This window comes from Miscanthus floridulus, chromosome 18 (genome assembly GCF_019320115.1).
Source record: "Miscanthus floridulus cultivar M001 chromosome 18, ASM1932011v1, whole genome shotgun sequence".
In the NCBI taxonomy this organism is placed as follows: domain Eukaryota; kingdom Viridiplantae; phylum Streptophyta; class Magnoliopsida; order Poales; family Poaceae; genus Miscanthus; species Miscanthus floridulus.
The window spans coordinates 133,457,265-133,478,164 of NC_089597.1; the positions used below are offsets into that span (position 1 = coordinate 133,457,265).

Below are 20,900 nucleotides of genomic sequence, written 5' to 3' on the forward strand. Positions count from 1 at the left end.
AAATCATCACATCCTCGCTAATGCAAAGGGTATGTTTCAACTTTCAACAGTTGGATCACCGTACCACAAGTTTGACACGGTAGCCCAATCACATGAAAAAACTTCCTAATTTCTAATTGGTTTCCATGTCTGACAATGTGCTGTTGAAAATTGGCAAGAATTTGTAGAAAGAGAACCAAAGTTAACAAAGAAACTGAGTGGTAAACTTCAGAACAGCGACAGAACATAGTAGACGAAAATGCCTACTAGCCTAGTGTTCATATTTCAGTTTTTTCAATAGGATCATTGCAGGAACACTTATGAACAAATATCTAGTTGGCATATGTGTAAACTTACTTTCTAGATTAGGATCTACTGCAGATACTATATACAGCAAAGGCCACTTTTTTTATTCTGATATTTTTGCACGCACATTGTGGCGAGGCTGGTACTAAAGTCCTATCCCAAAAAATGGTCTGTGATTTGTCTTTTCCTAACTCAAGTCTAAAAGTAGCAAAGATTATTGAGTATGGATTGTGTACTCTCATATTACCGAGACATCAGAAATCATATAAAATCAGTTTCACTTTACCTATAATTCTGTATCATTATTCAGCAGCATGGTAGTAATTCTCCACTAGCTTTTAAAAAAAAAGTAATTCTCCACTACAAGCTGCAGGCATTGCAGTTGCAGACTCACACAGAACAAATCAGAGTACCCAATACGATGAGTGCCTGCAAATTGTAACTCTTGATCACATGCCATCCTATCCCGAGCTTTACCTTTGCTTCCATTTGTTGTGTGGCAGAAAAAGGTGCTAACAATGTTAGCATATCATCTGATTGAAAGATACCACAATGTGGAATCAATCTATCAATATTCATTTATATACCTCAGGCATATCGTTGAATAAGTTGTGTGTAGCGTCTTGAGGAAGTGATCGTGGGCGCAGCATGGCGTGGGAAGGCCTAGGCTCACAGTGGGCATCGATCTGGGGGCTGGAGCCGATCTCTTCAGTGGCCAGCGGCCGACACTCTGCATGGCATCACGCGACATTGGAGACTGTGGCCTGCCACGGCGAAGTGCTGCCGCCAGGCACCAGGCACCCGTGGACGTGGCAGCTTGCCCGCGCGCCGGAGGTGACGAGTTGGCTCGATCCGACGGTTCACAGGTTAATGTGTGACGTGGATAATGTGCCCGCCTGCAGTTCGCCCCACAGATTCTGTTACAGAAATTCCAAGATAAAGAAACTTTGGTTTAGTCATCGATTTTCTGTAGTAATATCTTATGGATGATATGACATTAGCCATCATATGCTTGCACAAAAGAACAGCATTGGGTGCCAATGCCTTAGTGTGGCAGAAAGATTAGATTAGAGTATAGACTATGAGGGATGAACAAAGGGTGTTGGGTGGGGGAATCTATGTCACTGGTGGTTGGGCCCCACAACAATTCTCTGTTGGATTAAATGGACTTGATGTGGGTGAAGATTGTAATCTTGCATAAGTACATAGGTCAATTGAAGTTCTTTTCTTATACTGACACTAGTCATGTGGTATAAGCTTATCAGTTTTATTGCGTAACATTTTTTCTAACAAACTAATTGCATCTTTATGGGGAGTCCATGTGCTTGATCTTGCGTTTATTTTGTATTAGCGTCTTTACTATTTACTTGTCATAACTGGAATGTGTTGCATTACAGATGCGAAAGTTGCTTCGCTAGCTAATGGAAAGGATTCCAGCTGCCAACAGGATGGTAGTCCTCAAGGTCGCAAAAGGAGGAGATATTCTGGGCCAGACCTGCCAGAGGTATGTGGTAAAATGCAGATTATCAAAGTCCCATAAATTGGCCAAGGAAAATGATTCTGTATATTGGAACATGTTGAATAACTTTACTGACTATACATAAGTGTTTGTATGTAGTTGTCTGGGTGGGGAATCAAGAATAGGCAGAGAGGATAAAGGCCCCACATGTGGGCATAGGTCACAAATAGGTGAACTTATGCTGTCTAAGTAGAACCTACCAGCTGATAAATCTTATCTTTTATCTCTGCAATCTCCAATGGTCCTACTGCATTCATACTCTTGCTTTGTTCAAGCTATTACTGATACGACTCCCGAGCAGAACCACTCAAGTAGTCTGAAGACCTCTACACTTAGCCTGCACAACGCCTTCACCCTTCATTGTTATGGTACATCCACTCAAGCTCCTCTGCAACACACATTGTGCCTCTACTTCTATGCCCAGTCTGTGTTGCCCTATTGGCCTGTATCTAAGATCATCCTGTTCCCCCCATTGTTTCGGCCCCGGATGACAGGGACAACTTGTGTCTCTTCACTTGCACAATGATCTTTGGGTGGTATACTATTATGCAGACCTTTTTTTTTCAAAGCAACATAGTATTTACCAAGGTATATATATTGAGACTTTTCCCTGTGTCCCATTATAAAAGATCGTAATCCCCTGTGTGCCTCTGAAAAAATTCAGCGGTCTTCAGCGCCACTACTTCAACCTTTTCGTGTCCTCCATGCCACTTCCGTCAGTTTGGATGCTAACGCCGTCAAACTGCAGGTGTGAAAAGACGAAAATACCCTTAAGTTCAAATATGTTATTAATTTTTTTAGCATCTTAATGACTTCAAATGAAAAAACTCAAAACTAGAAAGTTGTAGATCTCGTCGAGATCTATAATTTTCATATAAAAATTATTTTCATTTAATTCCGCAAAAAAATATGATTTGATATGATTAATATATCTTAGAAAAATCATATTATTTTTTTTGCGAAATTAAATGAAAAAAAATTTATATGAAAATTATAGATCTCGACGAGATCTACAACTTTCTAGTTTTGAGTTTTTTTCATTTGAAGTCGTTAAGATGCTCAAAAAAATTAATAACATATTTGAACTTAAGGGTATTTTCGTCTTTTCACACCTGTAGTTTGACGGCGTTAGAGCCCAAACTGACGGAAGTGGTATGGATGACACGAAAAAGTTGGAGTAGTGGTGCTGAAGACCGCTGAATTTTTTCAAAGACACACAGGGGATTACGATCTTTTATAATGGCACACAGGGAAAAGTCTCATATATATTGCATCTTGCACTTTAGCTATAGAATCTTCTGGAGATTGTTGCACTTGTAGGGTGCTCAGGCTGTTTGAATATTCGGTGCACTCTTTTTATCTGATTTAAAATGTCCGTGTTTATTTCTGCTTGTTTGCTTCTCACGCCTTTTTCTAGCAAGCGCAAACAGATGCATCTTGGTTTGGACAAATATCACATAACCCAATATTGTTAATATCATGGGAAGGGATGTTTAAGGGAGGAGGATGGTGTAGATTGTAGTCATGCCATGTTGAACCCAATATTGTTAATATCATGGGAAGGGATGTTTAAGGGATGAGGATGGTGTAGGTGGTCATGCAATGTTGAACCCAATATTGTTAATATCATGGGAAGGGATGTTTAAGGGAGGATGATGATGTAGATTGTAGTCAGGCAATGTTGACATTGTTTTGGCCATTGACCCCACGGGGCAGGCGGTAGGAGAGTGGGAAGACAGATCGATGTATTGTTTTTCAGACATCGGTTTATATATTGCCGACATTCCCCAACAACCTTCCTATCCTCGTATCCAAGCTAAACCAATCTGCTAGACCAAATAGCTAGCCTAACTAAAGCCTAACAAATCTAAACAGCATACCAACTTCTGCCAAAACGAAGCTTAGGCCTGATCTTGGCCTGGAGATTCTCTGCACTGTCCAATCTAGGACACCTCTTGCGCTTTTTCATATTTTGATACTTCACATGACAGTTAACTGCTCATGCTTTAGGAATACACTTTGTAATTGCTAACCTTTACTCTTTGTAGAGACATTAATAGGCTGTTAGTGAAAATGATATAGTGACCTTTATACAATGATAAACCTACTTATCGCAGTGAATATAGTATTAGTACACTATTGATCTCTGCATTGCATTGACTATTGTGCAATCTAGCACAGTGCACCTATGGTTACATGTTACTCTCCTTTTTTGCCTTCTTGCTGTTTACAATTCAAACATAAACTTTTCCACACCTATATGCAGGACATATGGCGTCATATAGGTTTCCTGATGCCACTGCAAGATGCTGCCCGCGCTGCCTGTGTCTCTCGTGCCTTTCTAAGTTCCTGGAGGTGTCTCCCTGACATTACCATCAGCTGGAAAACACTAGGCTTGGATAAGAATTTTCATGGAAAGGATGAAATTGCAAAGGATTTCAACAGCATAGTTGACCAGATTCTGAAAAAACCGTTCAGGCATTGGCTTGAAGACTCTCAAGAAGTCAAGATAGTTTTCTGTGATTATAAAGCTGACACTTATTCTTATCTTAATAGGCTTGAGATTGCTACTACACCAGAGCTTGAAGAACTCACCCTAGATCTGTTTCCAAGAAAGGCGAAGTACAGTTTCCCGTGCTCCCTTTTATCTAATGGTAGAGGAAACTCTATTCAGCATCTAAAGCTTGTTTGGTGCGCCTTCAGTACCACAGTCAGGCTAGATTGCTTGAAAAACCTGACTAGTCTGCATCTGCGTGACGTGCATATTATATTACAGGGAATGAGCTAGGGTGCCTCTTCTCTAGTTCATCCGCTATGGAGCGATTGGAATTACATGGATGCCATAGGATAGTTTGCTTGGAGAAACCTTGCCTCCTACAGCGTCTCAGGTATCTCAGGGTGTTTGCATGTGGGAGGCTGAAAGTGATAGAGAGCAAAGCTCCAAATATATCCAGTTTTCATTTATCAGAATTCCAAGGAAAATTCTCACTTGGAGAATCATCGTTGCAACTGAAGGACATGATGTTGAGCATGAACTGCACTATCTCCTTTGCTCGTGCCAAGCTTCCATGCATCGTTCCAACTCTTAAATCTCTTTCCTTAGCTTCAGACTATGAGGTTTGTATTGAACGCTAAGGTGATTATAGGGTAGGTATGTGCTTATTAGAACTGTGGTTTTTATCTTGGAATCCGAGAAATCTTTTTGCAGGTGCCTAATACACCACTGGTGTCAAAAACATTCCTCCATCTCTAGTATTTGAGTATTACTCTTTCTGAAGGGGCATTTTCCCCATATTATGATTGTTTCTCTGCGGTTTCTTTTCTTGATGCTGCACCGTCCTTGGAGACTACTGTTGGGTGTAAGTCATTGTTAATCCTGGAATGGCATATAGTAACTATGGGGCCCAGACCACTAATTTCCCCATATTGGCTTTTCATCTTCAGGTAACACAATTACGGATGAAGCATGAGCCGTTTGTTGGAGAGCCTTCGCCTCAGAATCAGATCATGGGAACCCGCCACAGCAACCCTAAGAGTGTGAAGATCAGTGGTTTCTGCTCTGCAAAGAGCTTGGTTGAGCTAACATGCTATATTCTTGAGTATGCAACATCACTTGACTGCCTTACGTTGGACACCACTTGGGCTCGGCGTCAATGGAGGGAGGCCAGCACCGAGAGCACCCGCAGCCGCCGCCGCAGCGGGTGGTGGCGGGCGAGCACACTAGGCTCGGCGTCTACCACGACGTGCTGCGCCGCCTTAGGGACGCTGGCGCGCCCGAGGCACGGGCGCCGGACTTCGCCGACAGGCTCTGGGGGCACTTCCACCGCTTCAATGTCAGGTCTCGTTATCGGCTTCTGGAGACCCGACAGGGCGCCGAGCAGGCTGGCTCGTATGGCACAGTGGGCGCTACCTATCGGCCCCTGGAATGCCGATTTCTCTATCGGCAACAGTAGCACGCACGTGGAATGATGCCTGTACCTATCGTCCGCTGGAATGCCGATTGCGCTATCGGCAACAGTAGCACGCAGGTGTACCTTGTGGTCGTCTCCTGTCGGCAATTCAAACGACGATTGGCATCGAAATCTCCAATTTTATTATTACAGCTTCCAGATTTAAAATTAATAATTTAAATAATATCATTTCAAAAAATTCGAGAAGAAAGTCTACAGGAAGCATGCAAGCATTTATGTGGTGCGGTTGTAGTGGAATGACATCTTGGACAATGGGTGCTAGGTTCAATCCCTCTTACGCTCACCGTTCAGTGAATGTTTTTTTTTTGAGAAAGCAGCGGCTTCTTTTTTTTTTGGAGAAAGCAGCACGGTCCGCATCACGCGGGAAAGCTGCGGAGTAATTGCCGATGCGAGGAAAGGGTCCGAACAATCGGACCCTAGCAGCTCCCTATGTTTTTCTATTCTACGAACGAGTAAAAGGAATTGTTAGTGGTTTTTTTTTCATATCCAATAGTTTCTATAAAGGTCCTAAATCAGTTTATTAGGACTCAGTTTTTGGATATTGTTGGAGATACTCTATACGGAGTATATGCCACATATTTGTTGAGGCCTGCGTAGTGGCTCCTGATATGATACTAATAAATAATGGGCCGGGCTATGCTTCATCTGATTTTCTTCTCACGATGAAATCTTGGACTACCTGACCTAGAACGACCTAGAAACATTGAAAAAATGATTCATCAATTAGAGAAGTAACAAAACAAAATTTCACCTTATTTGCATTTTTTCGAAAAAAAGATCCACCCTATTTCATGAGTATTATACTCACGAACATTTCTTTTAGAAAAAAAGAAAACATTATTGAACTTTTGTTCGAATGCTCAGGGCTTTTGAGCAGTTTATAAATTAGTCATATTCCAGAACGTCTTGACTAGTTGACCCTCTACCTACACTAGCTAGGCTCCACCAACCAGGACTAAAGGTCCGCACCTACATATACCCGCTTCCACTGTCCCCAAGCCCGAGAAACACCGGCCAAATCTTGGTCTTTGCTTATTATTCATCCGTGTTGTTGCTTGGGGGAGAAAGTTCTTGCTCTCGGCCCACGATCGAGTCTCGACCGGTTACGATCCATGGTTTTTTCCTCGAAAAGAAAGGTAGAAGGCCCTCGGGACCGGTCGAACGGACCCGAGAACTAAATGGATTGATCGTCAAGGGTCTGGAGTCGGTCACCAGTTGACTGAAGCTGGATCCCCACGAACAGGATGCCGGGGCCCCACTTGGACCAGCCAGCTAACAACTCACTAAGCACCGTGGCTAGTCCATAGAGGAAAGTCACGGCACAGCTCACCCCACCAGTTACGGAAACCGTGGATGGGGTGATAATCACAAAGACAAGACGACCCTCGATCGGACCTTGGCTCCCTTTTATCTAATGGGAGAGGAAACTCGATTCAGCATCTAAAGCTTGTTTGGTGCGCCTTCAGTACCACAGTCAGTCTAGATTGCTTGAAAAACCTGACTAGTCTCCATCTGCGTGACGTGCATATTATATTACAGGGAATGAGCTAGGGTGCCTCTTCTCTAGTTCATCCGCTATGGAGCGATTGGAATTACATGGATGCCATAGGATAGTTTGCTTGGAGAAACCTTGCCTCCTACAGCGTCTCAGGTATCTCAGGGTGTTTGCATGTGGGAGGCTGAAAGTGATAGAGAGCAAAGCTCCAAATATATCCAGTTTTCATTTATCAGAATTCCAAGGAAAATTCTCACTTGGAGAATCATCGTTGCAACTGAAGGACATGATGTTGAGCATGAACTGCACTATCTCCTTTGCTCGTGCCAAGCTTCCATGCATCGTTCCAACTCTTAAATCTCTTTCCTTAGCTTCAGACTATGAGGTTTGTATTGAACGCTAAGGTGATTATAGGGTAGGTATGTGCTTATTAGAACTGTGGTTTTTATCTTGGAATCCGAGAAATCTTTTTGCAGGTGCCTAATACACCACTGGTGTCAAAAACATTCCTCCATCTCTAGTATTTGAGTATTACTCTTTCTGAAGGGGCATTTTCCCCATATTATGATTGTTTCTCTGCGGTTTCTTTTCTTGATGCTGCACCGTCCTTGGAGACTACTGTTGGGTGTAAGTCATTGTTAATCCTGGAATGGCATATAGTAACTATGGGGCCCAGACCACTAATTTCCCCATATTGGCTTTTCATCTTCAGGTAACACAATTACGGATGAAGCATGAGCCGTTTGTTGGAGAGCCTTCGCCTCAGAATCAGATCATGGGAACCCGCCACAGCAACCCTAAGAGTGTGAAGATCAGTGGTTTCTGCTCTGCAAAGAGCTTGGTTGAGCTAACATGCTATATTCTTGAGTATGCAACATCACTTGACTGCCTTACGTTGGACACCACTTGGGCTCGGCGTCAATGGAGGGAGGCCAGCACCGAGAGCACCCGCAGCCGCCGCCGCAGCGGGTGGTGGCGGGCGAGCACACTAGGCTCGGCGTCTACCACGACGTGCTGCGCCGCCTTAGGGACGCTGGCGCGCCCGAGGCACGGGCGCCGGACTTCGCCGACAGGCTCTGGGGGCACTTCCACCGCTTCAATGTCAGGTCTCGTTATCGGCTTCTGGAGACCCGACAGGGCGCCGAGCAGGCTGGCTCGTATGGCACAGTGGGCGCTACCTATCGGCCCCTGGAATGCCGATTTCTCTATCGGCAACAGTAGCACGCACGTGGAATGATGCCTGTACCTATCGTCCGCTGGAATGCCGATTGCGCTATCGGCAACAGTAGCACGCAGGTGTACCTTGTGGTCGTCTCCTGTCGGCAATTCAAACGACGATTGGCATCGAAATCTCCAATTTTATTATTACAGCTTCCAGATTTAAAATTAATAATTTAAATAATATCATTTCAAAAAATTCGAGAAGAAAGTCTACAGGAAGCATGCAAGCATTTATGTGGTGCGGTTGTAGTGGAATGACATCTTGGACAATGGGTGCTAGGTTCAATCCCTCTTACGCTCACCGTTCAGTGAATGTTTTTTTTTTGAGAAAGCAGCGGCTTCTTTTTTTTTTGGAGAAAGCAGCACGGTCCGCATCACGCGGGAAAGCTGCGGAGTAATTGCCGATGCGAGGAAAGGGTCCGAACAATCGGACCCTAGCAGCTCCCTATGTTTTTCTATTCTACGAACGAGTAAAAGGAATTGTTAGTGGTTTTTTTTTCATATCCAATAGTTTCTATAAAGGTCCTAAATCAGTTTATTAGGACTCAGTTTTTGGATATTGTTGGAGATACTCTATACGGAGTATATGCCACATATTTGTTGAGGCCTGCGTAGTGGCTCCTGATATGATACTAATAAATAATGGGCCGGGCTATGCTTCATCTGATTTTCTTCTCACGATGAAATCTTGGACTACCTGACCTAGAACGACCTAGAAACATTGAAAAAATGATTCATCAATTAGAGAAGTAACAAAACAAAATTTCACCTTATTTGCATTTTTTCGAAAAAAAGATCCACCCTATTTCATGAGTATTATACTCACGAACATTTCTTTTAGAAAAAAAGAAAACATTATTGAACTTTTGTTCGAATGCTCAGGGCTTTTGAGCAGTTTATAAATTAGTCATATTCCAGAACGTCTTGACTAGTTGACCCTCTACCTACACTAGCTAGGCTCCACCAACCAGGACTAAAGGTCCGCACCTACATATACCCGCTTCCACTGTCCCCAAGCCCGAGAAACACCGGCCAAATCTTGGTCTTTGCTTATTATTCATCCGTGTTGTTGCTTGGGGGAGAAAGTTCTTGCTCTCGGCCCACGATCGAGTCTCGACCGGTTACGATCCATGGTTTTTTCCTCGAAAAGAAAGGTAGAAGGCCCTCGGGACCGGTCGAACGGACCCGAGAACTAAATGGATTGATCGTCAAGGGTCTGGAGTCGGTCACCAGTTGACTGAAGCTGGATCCCCACGAACAGGATGCCGGGGGCCCCACTTGGACCAGCCAGCTAACAACTCACTAAGCACCGTGGCTAGTCCATAGAGGAAAGTCACGGCACAGCTCACCCCACCAGTTACGGAAACCGTGGATGGGGTGATAATCACAAAGACAAGACGACCCTCGACCGGACCTTGGCTCCCTTTTATCTAATGGGAGAGGAAACTCGATTCAGCATCTAAAGCTTGTTTGGTGCGCCTTCAGTACCACAGTCAGTCTAGATTGCTTGAAAAACCTGACTAGTCTCCATCTGCGTGACGTGCATATTATATTACAGGGAATGAGCTAGGGTGCCTCTTCTCTAGTTCATCCGCTATGGAGCGATTGGAATTACATGGATGCCATAGGATAGTTTGCTTGGAGAAACCTTGCCTCCTACAGCGTCTCAGGTATCTCAGGGTGTTTGCATGTGGGAGGCTGAAAGTGATAGAGAGCAAAGCTCCAAATATATCCAGTTTTCATTTATCAGAATTCCAAGGAAAATTCTCACTTGGAGAATCATCGTTGCAACTGAAGGACATGATGTTGAGCATGAACTGCACTATCTCCTTTGCTCGTGCCAAGCTTCCATGCATCGTTCCAACTCTTAAATCTCTTTCCTTAGCTTCAGACTATGAGGTTTGTATTGAACGCTAAGGTGATTATAGGGTAGGTATGTGCTTATTAGAACTGTGGTTTTTATCTTGGAATCCGAGAAATCTTTTTGCAGGTGCCTAATACACCACTGGTGTCAAAAACATTCCTCCATCTCTAGTATTTGAGTATTACTCTTTCTGAAGGGGCATTTTCCCCATATTATGATTGTTTCTCTGCGGTTTCTTTTCTTGATGCTGCACCGTCCTTGGAGACTACTGTTGGGTGTAAGTCATTGTTAATCCTGGAATGGCATATAGTAACTATGGGGCCCAGACCACTAATTTCCCCATATTGGCTTTTCATCTTCAGGTAACACAATTACGGATGAAGCATGAGCCGTTTGTTGGAGAGCCTTCGCCTCAGAATCAGATCATGGGAACCCGCCACAGCAACCCTAAGAGTGTGAAGATCAGTGGTTTCTGCTCTGCAAAGAGCTTGGTTGAGCTAACATGCTATATTCTTGAGTATGCAACATCACTTGACTGCCTTACGTTGGACACCACTTGGGCTCGGCGTCAATGGAGGGAGGCCAGCACCGAGAGCACCCGCAGCCGCCGCCGCAGCGGGTGGTGGCGGGCGAGCACACTAGGCTCGGCGTCTACCACGACGTGCTGCGCCGCCTTAGGGACGCTGGCGCGCCCGAGGCACGGGCGCCGGACTTCGCCGACAGGCTCTGGGGGCACTTCCACCGCTTCAATGTCAGGTCTCGTTATCGGCTTCTGGAGACCCGACAGGGCGCCGAGCAGGCTGGCTCGTATGGCACAGTGGGCGCTACCTATCGGCCCCTGGAATGCCGATTTCTCTATCGGCAACAGTAGCACGCACGTGGAATGATGCCTGTACCTATCGTCCGCTGGAATGCCGATTGCGCTATCGGCAACAGTAGCACGCAGGTGTACCTTGTGGTCGTCTCCTGTCGGCAATTCAAACGACGATTGGCATCGAAATCTCCAATTTTATTATTACAGCTTCCAGATTTAAAATTAATAATTTAAATAATATCATTTCAAAAAATTCGAGAAGAAAGTCTACAGGAAGCATGCAAGCATTTATGTGGTGCGGTTGTAGTGGAATGACATCTTGGACAATGGGTGCTAGGTTCAATCCCTCTTACGCTCACCGTTCAGTGAATGTTTTTTTTTTGAGAAAGCAGCGGCTTCTTTTTTTTTTGGAGAAAGCAGCACGGTCCGCATCACGCGGGAAAGCTGCGGAGTAATTGCCGATGCGAGGAAAGGGTCCGAACAATCGGACCCTAGCAGCTCCCTATGTTTTTCTATTCTACGAACGAGTAAAAGGAATTGTTAGTGGTTTTTTTTTCATATCCAATAGTTTCTATAAAGGTCCTAAATCAGTTTATTAGGACTCAGTTTTTGGATATTGTTGGAGATACTCTATACGGAGTATATGCCACATATTTGTTGAGGCCTGCGTAGTGGCTCCTGATATGATACTAATAAATAATGGGCCGGGCTATGCTTCATCTGATTTTCTTCTCACGATGAAATCTTGGACTACCTGACCTAGAACGACCTAGAAACATTGAAAAAATGATTCATCAATTAGAGAAGTAACAAAACAAAATTTCACCTTATTTGCATTTTTTCGAAAAAAAGATCCACCCTATTTCATGAGTATTATACTCACGAACATTTCTTTTAGAAAAAAAGAAAACATTATTGAACTTTTGTTCGAATGCTCAGGGCTTTTGAGCAGTTTATAAATTAGTCATATTCCAGAACGTCTTGACTAGTTGACCCTCTACCTACACTAGCTAGGCTCCACCAACCAGGACTAAAGGTCCGCACCTACATATACCCGCTTCCACTGTCCCCAAGCCCGAGAAACACCGGCCAAATCTTGGTCTTTGCTTATTATTCATCCGTGTTGTTGCTTGGGGGAGAAAGTTCTTGCTCTCGGCCCACGATCGAGTCTCGACCGGTTACGATCCATGGTTTTTTCCTCGAAAAGAAAGGTAGAAGGCCCTCGGGACCGGTCGAACGGACCCGAGAACTAAATGGATTGATCGTCAAGGGTCTGGAGTCGGTCACCAGTTGACTGAAGCTGGATCCCCACGAACAGGATGCCGGGGCCCCACTTGGACCAGCCAGCTAACAACTCACTAAGCACCGTGGCTAGTCCATAGAGGAAAGTCACGGCACAGCTCACCCCACCAGTTACGGAAACCGTGGATGGGGTGATAATCACAAAGACAAGACGACCCTCGACCGGACCTTGGCTCCCTTTTATCTAATGGGAGAGGAAACTCGATTCAGCATCTAAAGCTTGTTTGGTGCGCCTTCAGTACCACAGTCAGTCTAGATTGCTTGAAAAACCTGACTAGTCTCCATCTGCGTGACGTGCATATTATATTACAGGGAATGAGCTAGGGTGCCTCTTCTCTAGTTCATCCGCTATGGAGCGATTGGAATTACATGGATGCCATAGGATAGTTTGCTTGGAGAAACCTTGCCTCCTACAGCGTCTCAGGTATCTCAGGGTGTTTGCATGTGGGAGGCTGAAAGTGATAGAGAGCAAAGCTCCAAATATATCCAGTTTTCATTTATCAGAATTCCAAGGAAAATTCTCACTTGGAGAATCATCGTTGCAACTGAAGGACATGATGTTGAGCATGAACTGCACTATCTCCTTTGCTCGTGCCAAGCTTCCATGCATCGTTCCAACTCTTAAATCTCTTTCCTTAGCTTCAGACTATGAGGTTTGTATTGAACGCTAAGGTGATTATAGGGTAGGTATGTGCTTATTAGAACTGTGGTTTTTATCTTGGAATCCGAGAAATCTTTTTGCAGGTGCCTAATACACCACTGGTGTCAAAAACATTCCTCCATCTCTAGTATTTGAGTATTACTCTTTCTGAAGGGGCATTTTCCCCATATTATGATTGTTTCTCTGCGGTTTCTTTTCTTGATGCTGCACCGTCCTTGGAGACTACTGTTGGGTGTAAGTCATTGTTAATCCTGGAATGGCATATAGTAACTATGGGGCCCAGACCACTAATTTCCCCATATTGGCTTTTCATCTTCAGGTAACACAATTACGGATGAAGCATGAGCCGTTTGTTGGAGAGCCTTCGCCTCAGAATCAGATCATGGGAACCCGCCACAGCAACCCTAAGAGTGTGAAGATCAGTGGTTTCTGCTCTGCAAAGAGCTTGGTTGAGCTAACATGCTATATTCTTGAGTATGCAACATCACTTGACTGCCTTACGTTGGACACCACTTGGGCTCGGCGTCAATGGAGGGAGGCCAGCACCGAGAGCACCCGCAGCCGCCGCCGCAGCGGGTGGTGGCGGGCGAGCACACTAGGCTCGGCGTCTACCACGACGTGCTGCGCCGCCTTAGGGACGCTGGCGCGCCCGAGGCACGGGCGCCGGACTTCGCCGACAGGCTCTGGGGGCACTTCCACCGCTTCAATGTCAGGTCTCGTTATCGGCTTCTGGAGACCCGACAGGGCGCCGAGCAGGCTGGCTCGTATGGCACAGTGGGCGCTACCTATCGGCCCCTGGAATGCCGATTTCTGTATCGGCAACAGTAGCACGCACGTGGAATGATGCCTGTACCTATCGTCCGCTGGAATGCCGATTGCGCTATCGGCAACAGTAGCACGCAGGTGTACCTTGTGGTCGTCTCCTGTCGGCAATTCAAACGACGATTGGCATCGAAATCTCCAATTTTATTATTACAGCTTCCAGATTTAAAATTAATAATTTAAATAATATCATTTCAAAAAATTCGAGAAGAAAGTCTACAGGAAGCATGCAAGCATTTATGTGGTGCGGTTGTAGTGGAATGACATCTTGGACAATGGGTGCTAGGTTCAATCCCTCTTACGCTCACCGTTCAGTGAATGTTTTTTTTTTGAGAAAGCAGCGGCTTCTTTTTTTTTTGGAGAAAGCAGCACGGTCCGCATCACGCGGGAAAGCTGCGGAGTAATTGCCGATGCGAGGAAAGGGTCCGAACAATCGGACCCTAGCAGCTCCCTATGTTTTTCTATTCTACGAACGAGTAAAAGGAATTGTTAGTGGTTTTTTTTTCATATCCAATAGTTTCTATAAAGGTCCTAAATCAGTTTATTAGGACTCAGTTTTTGGATATTGTTGGAGATACTCTATACGGAGTATATGCCACATATTTGTTGAGGCCTGCGTAGTGGCTCCTGATATGATACTAATAAATAATGGGCCGGGCTATGCTTCATCTGATTTTCTTCTCACGATGAAATCTTGGACTACCTGACCTAGAACGACCTAGAAACATTGAAAAAATGATTCATCAATTAGAGAAGTAACAAAACAAAATTTCACCTTATTTGCATTTTTTCGAAAAAAAGATCCACCCTATTTCATGAGTATTATACTCACGAACATTTCTTTTAGAAAAAAAGAAAACATTATTGAACTTTTGTTCGAATGCTCAGGGCTTTTGAGCAGTTTATAAATTAGTCATATTCCAGAACGTCTTGACTAGTTGACCCTCTACCTACACTAGCTAGGCTCCACCAACCAGGACTAAAGGTCCGCACCTACATATACCCGCTTCCACTGTCCCCAAGCCCGAGAAACACCGGCCAAATCTTGGTCTTTGCTTATTATTCATCCGTGTTGTTGCTTGGGGGAGAAAGTTCTTGCTCTCGGCCCACGATCGAGTCTCGACCGGTTACGATCCATGGTTTTTTTCCTCGAAAAGAAAGGTAGAAGGCCCTCGGGACCGGTCGAACGGACCCGAGAACTAAATGGATTGATCGTCAAGGGTCTGGAGTCGGTCACCAGTTGACTGAAGCTGGATCCCCACGAACAGGATGCCGGGGCCCCACTTGGACCAGCCAGCTAACAACTCACTAAGCACCGTGGCTAGTCCATAGAGGAAAGTCACGGCACAGCTCACCCCACCAGTTACGGAAACCGTGGATGGGGTGATAATCACAAAGACAAGACGACCCTCGACCGGACCTTGGCTCCCTTTTATCTAATGGGAGAGGAAACTCGATTCAGCATCTAAAGCTTGTTTGGTGCGCCTTCAGTACCACAGTCAGTCTAGATTGCTTGAAAAACCTGACTAGTCTCCATCTGCGTGACGTGCATATTATATTACAGGGAATGAGCTAGGGTGCCTCTTCTCTAGTTCATCCGCTATGGAGCGATTGGAATTACATGGATGCCATAGGATAGTTTGCTTGGAGAAACCTTGCCTCCTACAGCGTCTCAGGTATCTCAGGGTGTTTGCATGTGGGAGGCTGAAAGTGATAGAGAGCAAAGCTCCAAATATATCCAGTTTTCATTTATCAGAATTCCAAGGAAAATTCTCACTTGGAGAATCATCGTTGCAACTGAAGGACATGATGTTGAGCATGAACTGCACTATCTCCTTTGCTCGTGCCAAGCTTCCATGCATCGTTCCAACTCTTAAATCTCTTTCCTTAGCTTCAGACTATGAGGTTTGTATTGAACGCTAAGGTGATTATAGGGTAGGTATGTGCTTATTAGAACTGTGGTTTTTATCTTGGAATCCGAGAAATCTTTTTGCAGGTGCCTAATACACCACTGGTGTCAAAAACATTCCTCCATCTCTAGTATTTGAGTATTACTCTTTCTGAAGGGGCATTTTCCCCATATTATGATTGTTTCTCTGCGGTTTCTTTTCTTGATGCTGCACCGTCCTTGGAGACTACTGTTGGGTGTAAGTCATTGTTAATCCTGGAATGGCATATAGTAACTATGGGGCCCAGACCACTAATTTCCCCATATTGGCTTTTCATCTTCAGGTAACACAATTACGGATGAAGCATGAGCCGTTTGTTGGAGAGCCTTCGCCTCAGAATCAGATCATGGGAACCCGCCACAGCAACCCTAAGAGTGTGAAGATCAGTGGTTTCTGCTCTGCAAAGAGCTTGGTTGAGCTAACATGCTATATTCTTGAGTATGCAACATCACTTGACTGCCTTACGTTGGACACCACTTGGGCTCGGCGTCAATGGAGGGAGGCCAGCACCGAGAGCACCCGCAGCCGCCGCCGCAGCGGGTGGTGGCGGGCGAGCACACTAGGCTCGGCGTCTACCACGACGTGCTGCGCCGCCTTAGGGACGCTGGCGCGCCCGAGGCACGGGCGCCGGACTTCGCCGACAGGCTCTGGGGGCACTTCCACCGCTTCAATGTCAGGTCTCGTTATCGGCTTCTGGAGACCCGACAGGGCGCCGAGCAGGCTGGCTCGTATGGCACAGTGGGCGCTACCTATCGGCCCCTGGAATGCCGATTTCTGTATCGGCAACAGTAGCACGCACGTGGAATGATGCCTGTACCTATCGTCCGCTGGAATGCCGATTGCGCTATCGGCAACAGTAGCACGCAGGTGTACCTTGTGGTCGTCTCCTGTCGGCAATTCAAACGACGATTGGCATCGAAATCTCCAATTTTATTATTACAGCTTCCAGATTTAAAACTTGCCGACATATTCACCAAGCTACTTGATGAGAAGAGGTTTTGCAAGCTAAGAAATGAATTGAACATACTTGACTTCTCCAATATGTGTTGATGCACCCCCATTATATGACATGCCTCTCCTTCGAGCAAAGCAAGGTAAACTTGATTGACATGTCATCCATTCATTACTAAGGACTTGTTTAGAGCATCTAGTCATTCCTATCATGTCCTAGGCTCATTCATGAAAATCAAATGAATTTGATGCTTATATGGTACCACTATTGCTTGTATGTTTGAAATGATCTAGTGGTAGCATATGACATGTTTGTGGGCTTGTAAACCTAGTGTTTGATTTAGAAAATGAGCTATAAGTGTTTAACTCAACATGGTACAAGATAACCCTTATTTGGAGGTGTGAAGAAGCTTGTTCTTGGATCAAACCGAGTTAAATATCTTTTGCAAGTAATCTAGATTGAACCAAAATTGAGAAAATGATCCTTATTTCACATGGTTTCACCCCAACCTATTCATAATTTAAGCTCACCTTTTGTGCTAATTGTTGACAAAGGGGGATAGAAACAAAGATGTGAGTGATAGGGGAGCATTGGACATAAGGGGAGAGATATGCTAAAGGAAAGGGACCAATTAAAATTTTGAGCACACAAATAGGGGGAGCAAGCTCATAAACTTGTATGATGCATTTGAATGAACATTTCATATATTTGCTCACATGGTACAAATTCCAAGTTTCAACATTCATGCTTGTGTGGTGTATGCTAGTTATAGGTTTGAATGATGAAATGAAAAACTAGCATGCATAGGCTAAAAGTAACTAGACTCATGCTCACATTATGAAAACTAGACCCTTGCTTTTAATGTTGATCTCATGGGGTATTCTAGTTTTAGTGTATGTCTAGTTACTAATGGTGCTAAGGATGGTATATTGGTGCACTCTGATTGGTATCACGCTTCAAAGGTCCATCTCTTATACCTTAGCATCATTTGGTAGAAATTGACTTCTATATTTCCTATCTAAGCATATGTGCAAGTTACAATCCAAACTCTTAGCACATATGTAGGGGGAGCAATTACTACCATATGGAGTTCATGAAACTTGCCTATACCCTTTACACATGGTAAATAAGCTTGGGCAAGCAACATGGATTCAAATGAACTTTAATTCATATCTTTGTATAAGGGTTGTCATCAATTACCAAAAAGGGGGAGATTGAAAGCTCTAGTTTGGTTTTGGTTAATTGATGAAACCCTAAGTGCTAACCTAGTTTATCAAGATGATTATGAGATAGGTAGCACTACTCCAAGTGATGAAGCAATGACGAAGATCATGACAATGGTGATAGCATGGTGATGATCAAATGCTTGAACTTGGAAAAGAATAAAGAGAAAAACAAAAGGCTCAAGGCAAAGGTATAAAATGTAGGAGCCATTTTATTTTAGTGATCAAGACACTTAGTGAGTGTGATCACATTTAGGATAGATAGCCGTACTATTAAGAGGAGTGTGACTCGTATCGAAATGCGGTTATCAAAGTGCCACTAGATGCTCTAACTCATTGCATATGCATTTAGGATCTAGTGGAGTGCTAACACCCTTGAAAATATTTGTGAAAATATGCTAACACATGTGCACAAGGTGTTTGCAGGGTTGAGATGGGTTTGGGTCCCTCTCTCCCTCCCGCCGAGCAAGCTCGGCAGGATTCGGCGCTTTTGGAAAAATGAAATATCTATTTTCTATTGCGCCGGATGCAAAATTCTTGGTGGTTGGCACATTTGAGCAAGGGTGAAGAAGTTAGAGTTAAAATGGAGTTGGTCGAAATGATGCTGGCGTCGGTCTACTGACCGGACGCTGGGTCACTCAGCGACCGGACGCTGAAAGGCTGCGTCCGGTCGAGCTGTCAGACGGCACAGTGGATAGGGTTGAGCACCGGACGCTGGTCTGCGTCCGGTCAAGGTGGACCGGACGCGTCCGGTCGAAAAAACATGCCTCGGGGAGCTTACTGGAAACGACCGGACGCTGGGGCTTCAGCGTCCGGTCAGTTTTGACCGGAGCGTCCGGTCAGCTTCGTAGCCGTTGAAATCTGACGAATAGCGTTTGAAGCTGGTGACGCGTGGCGTCCATCGAGCGACCGGACGCTGAGGGCCAGCGTCCGGTCGGTATGACCGGAGCGTCCGGTCAGAGCATGTTTTGCCCAGTGAAGGGGTACAACGGCTCTATTTGATGGGGGCTCTATTTATAGCCCCATGGCCGGCTCAAGGGATAACTCTTGCACATTTTCATTGACATAGCAACCTTGTGAGCTGAACCAAAGCCCTCCCACTCATCTCCATCATTGATCCATCATCATTGTGAGATTGGGAGAGAATCCAAGTGCATTGCTTGAGTGATTGCATCTAGTGGCACTTGGTATTCGTGTTGCGCTGCGGATTTCGCTTGTTTCTCTTGGTGGTTGCCACCACCTAGACGGTTGGAGCAGCGGTGAAGGATCGGCACGAGTTGGTGATTGTTCGTGGCCGCCTTCGGTGATTGTAAGGGGAGTTGTACCTTCCCCGGCGGAGCGCCGAAAGGTAACTCTAGTAAATTGCTCGTGTCATTGAGTTACCTCACTTGTGGGTCGGTTCTTGCGGTGTCCAATCGTGTGGACGAGGTTTGTGAAACACCTCTTAGCCGCCGAACCACCAAGTGTTGGTCGACACAACGGGGACGTAGCGTGTTGGCAAGCACGTGAACCTCGGGAGAAAATCGATTGTCTCTCTTCTTTGTCATTCTCCCGGTGATTGGCTATATATTCATCTTGTGATTGGTTCATCCCCTACACGTCGGTATAATCACTCTACTCACTCATTTACATTCTTGCAAACTAGTTGATACAAGCTCTTTAGTGTAATTAGAATTGAGAGCTTGCTTTATTATTTACATTCATCTAGTTGAGATCTTTAGAGTAGCAAGGTTGAGAGCTCTTAGTGAGTAATTACATAGCTAGTTTGTGTGCCTAAGTATTCATTGCAACTAGAATTGTTGGATAGGTGGCTTGCAACCCTTGTAGAGAGCTAGAGCAAGTTTGCATTACGCTATTTGTCATACTAATCAAATTGCTCTAGTTGATTTGTAGATTTTTAAATAGGCTATTCACCCCCCTCTAGCCATATTAGGACCTTTCACCGTGTCGGGGGACGCCGCTGCGCCGCGCACAGGGTGCGAGGAGCCTCGGCGGTCGCGACGAGGAGCGAGGGAGAGAGCGAGAGCGCAGAGAGGAGAGAGAGGAGGGGAGGAGGGGAGCTGCTGCCGCCTGCCATTTATTACACGAGAGAGAAAGAGGAAGGAGAGGACCACGGTGGAGCCAGCTCTGCAAAGCAAGCCAGGCCCCAGCGGCTCGCATGCGTGCCGACCACCATGAGTTAGGCACCGACCATGCACGCTGAGAATCTACCGTTCTCTGCTACGTGCCACCGTCCATTTGCATGCCGCCTATGATCAGAGGAAGTCGTACTTCATTTAATGCGTCCAGTTGCTTCATCTATCCACTGCGGAATACACGGATGAAGCCCGACTATGACGCACTTCATCTGAGTCGTGGAATCTCTATCGAACGCACCAGCTAAATAGAACGTACGTGGACACCCTGGGAGGCTGCCGATTCGGCGCGCCATATATCTTTAATTCGTCAGGCTCCAAAAATACATTTTGGGTCCATAAATAAAATATTTAATTTATGCATCACAGCTTCACAAGTCCATTTCCCCTTCATCTAGGATTCTAGTGATGGTGTAGAATGCTAATTATATATCCGTCACTAATGTGATATCTACTGCAAACCATCTCTAGCGAGCTTGTTAAATTAAATGATTCTTATAAATCATAAATGATCCGCTTTGTCTCTCTTCAAAATCATGTTGCCAACCCTAACCTTACTATTCTCCCTGACCTTACTATTCTTTTCCATTTCTTATAGTAGGTAGAAGATCTAGCCATGTCCCATGCAGATATGGAAAGCGGTAGACCTATTTGGTTCACACACAGGTTAGACATTCTGGTCCATAT

General features: G+C 45.1%; 2 pseudogenes; both read left to right on the plus strand.

Annotated features, from left to right (window-relative positions):
- The first annotated feature begins 927 nt into the window (after nt 1-927).
- Nucleotides 928-13,976, plus strand: LOC136524728 (uncharacterized; annotated as a pseudogene).
- Nucleotides 13,977-14,229: 253 nt separating this feature from the next.
- LOC136524729 (uncharacterized) lies at nt 14,230-16,711 on the plus strand (annotated as a pseudogene).
- Nucleotides 16,712-20,900: the final 4,189 nt, after the last annotated feature.